Source organism: Capricornis sumatraensis, chromosome 11 (genome assembly GCF_032405125.1).
Source record: "Capricornis sumatraensis isolate serow.1 chromosome 11, serow.2, whole genome shotgun sequence".
NCBI classification, from domain to species: Eukaryota; Metazoa; Chordata; class Mammalia; order Artiodactyla; family Bovidae; genus Capricornis; species Capricornis sumatraensis.
The window spans coordinates 71,337,471-71,340,988 of record NC_091079.1 but is presented as its reverse complement, the minus strand read 5'-3'; positions in this window follow the sequence as shown (position 1 = coordinate 71,340,988).

Genomic DNA, 3,518 nt, shown 5'->3' with positions numbered 1-3,518 from the left:
AAACTACAGTCCACGGGGTCGCAAAGACTTGGACACGACTGAGTGACTAACAGTTTCAAGTCATGTATAAAGATACATAATATTTAAAATTGCCTAACCTCTTATATGGACTTCCCTGGTGGCTCAGACGGTAAAGCGTCTGTCTACAATGCAGGAGACCCGGGTTCAATCCCTGGGTTGGGAAGATCCCCTGGAGAAGGAAACTTCTCAATACCTTCTCTGGGCCTGTCAAAACCAGCTTTTTAAGTTACATAAGCATCGGAGAAGGCAATGGTAATCCACTCCAGTACTCTTGCCTGGAAAATCCCATAGACGGAGGAGCCTGGTAGGCTGCAGTCCATGGGGTCGCTAAGAGTCGAACACGACTGAGAGACTTCACTTTCACTTTTCACGTTCATGGATTGGAGAAGGAAATGGCAACCCCAGTGCTCTTGCCTTCAGAATCCCAGGGATGGAGGAGCCTGGTAGGCTGCAGTCCATGGGGTCGCTAAGAGTCGGACACGACTGAGAGACTTTACTTTCACTTTTCACTTTCATGGATTGGAGAAGGAAATGGCAACCCCAGTGTTCTTGCCTTCAGAATCCCAGGGATGGGGGAGCCTGGTGAGCTGCCATCTATGGGGTCGCACAGAGTTGGACATGACTGAAGTGACTTAACAGCAGCAGCAGCAGCATACATAGCATATATATTCTCTATTTTTATTTTAATTTCAATTATAATAAGTTGCTTTTAAAAGGATTTTTAAAACAAATTAACTCATCACACCCATTAAAATGGTATATTTCTACGTGAATTGTTTCTCTTTTATTCCACTGAGTTTTATAATATTTATAAATGTCTTATAATAATTTGTTATATGTATTCCTGCTGCTGCTGCTGCTGCTGCTGCTGCAGGTCAGTTGAGCAGTCCCCACTATTCATTCAGCCTCTCCATCTCCCTAAGTCTCCATGTCAAATTTGCCCGGCACCTCCACCACCAAATCAAGATGGTTACTTGCAGGAGCAGTGCATGCATGCTTGCCTTTTAGGAAACTCCAAGTTTTTATAGGCTGAGTATAAAAGCAAGCATTCATCCACATGCCACTTTGGAGCTCAGTGACTCGAGTGAAATTATGTAAGTTTCTATATATGTAAAATGGGATAGTAAATGTTTTGGAACATCTAATGAGATTATTTATGCTGCTAAACAAACTGACATAAAGGTTATTTTTGTAAGTTATATTCAGCACACTTGCTGAGGTAGAAAATATCTAAAGAGGAAGCTAGCTTTGAAATGTCCTTTATTTATAGCAATACAAATTTTATCCAATCTTAGCCAGCTTATCTGATGTGGGCAAAAAAGGTTTGATATGGTCATGGATGGACACATTCACTTAAAAACTTCAAATCAAATATTAGAGTAATATAAATGCAGAAGTATGTCTTATATTCAAAGCTGTTTTGGTATGACAGAACAAATAAAATTCAGAGATTATAAATGAATTAACATGCTAAATGATATAGGCTTGGTAGAGAGAAATAAACAACTTAGGAGAACATTAAGATAAACATACAGATAAAGACAGTTATAGTTTATTCATGGGAATAATTACTGTAGTACTTTGCTTACTCCCCAAAACATGAAATTAAAAACACAATATTTCTTCAGGGAGTTTCATAAACATTGATTGACAATAGAAGCTATTAATTCCAGTTTTGGAGAAAAGCCAATATGTGATTAGAGGCATTAAAAGTGTCAAGCAAATAAAATTTACTCAGTTGTAAACTTTGATGTATGTATTTAAATGGCTTAGTACAGGGACCTCTTGCAGATTTCACCAGACATTATTCAATTCCAATTTTACTGTGGTAAAAACAAAGTTGTTGAACCTACCAAGAAACTCTTAAACACTTTATAGGAGCATATGAATTTGTTACTACAAAGCACACTTACCATAAGAGTTTTAAAAATACAATTCATTTCAATTATCTCATTTATTCATAATCAAACAAGTATTTGCTGAGCACCAGTTCCAACTGATTCACTCTAACATACATTACTGGAGACCACTGGATGCTACTCACAAGCTAAACAGAGATGAATACATAATCATCAGTTTCTACTCACAGAGGGACAAACATGTGTGGAACAGACATGTGTACAACAAACCAAAATGGCAAACAAATTATATTCATTATGGTCAAAGGCCTATGAAAGAATAAAGAGGGAGTGATTCATTCCATAGTGTAGTATGCCTGGAAGAATCTAGTATTTATAGAGTCAGACATCTAAATTTGAATCATGGATCAATAAATACCAGTTATTTTCCTGACCCAGAATCCATTAATATTTTTTCCAAGTAATCACACCCTGACTTTCTTTTAAAAAACAATCCCCTTTTAACTCTTCATCCCTGATTTCAAGTAGGACTGATCACCTACTTCCATCCTCAGCTGTGTGAAACAGAGAAGGACCCTGTCATCCTTGCCACCCCATGTCCTCTGCTTGCCTTTTATCTGTGGAAAAACTTTAGCCAAAGAATAAGTTTAATCAGAGAAAGATGTAAGAATGTACAAAAACAAAGCAAAACAGTCAAAGGTGACCAAATGATGATAATGTAATCATGAAGCAAAGGACGTTTAGTTCCTCCTCAAAGGCTAGAGATGTATTCTGAGCTATATCCTGTGAGCTGTCTTAGAGATAACTGAAACCCCACCAGCTGGAAAAGATGATGATCAGAATGTAGCCACGACATAAGCTGCCACAGTTCTGAGGATTGGCATCAAAGATGGAAACTGACTGACTCTGAAACTGAAGATTAACTGTACCTAAAGCAACAAAGATGATGCCGATCGGACCACCAATGACTGACCTGAAGACGACGATCAGAGCTGACCATCCTGTTTCTTCATGTAGCCCCTCTGTCTATGTAAAACCTCTTTCCCCCTCACTGTCATGGGCAGGCAGCCAGTTTTTGGACAGCTTCCTCCCCCAGCCCAGTTGCTGGCAACCAAAAAAAGCAACTTTCCTTTCCACCAACCTGGCCTCTTTAATGACTTTTGGACCCTGAGCTGCCAGATCCCATGGACGATACAAGACCCAGGCCTGGCCAGCCTTCTCAATCTTCCTAATCAAAAGACCCACAAAGCCTCCTTTCATAGGGAACAACTGTTAACAATTTGCCATACTTGCTTAATTCGGGCTAAAATAGTTTTAAATAGATTAAGTGCACCATTACATTTTATTCCTAAAGATATTAGTATATATCTCTATAAAACTAGGTTGTTTTATTTCTAATACAAAATCTCTCAACCATTACTATACATAAAAATTGGCAAAAATTACTTAAAAGCATATAGGTATATTCACATTTTCTAAATTTCCCACTATTGGATTATTTTGATCAAGATTCAGTCAAAAACCACATAGCTTGCTTTTGGATACTCTATCTGTAAAATAGAATAATTCCACCTCCCCCAAATTTTGTTTTTTCTATGACATCAATTTATTGAGGCTTGGTTAGTTATCCTGTAGAAT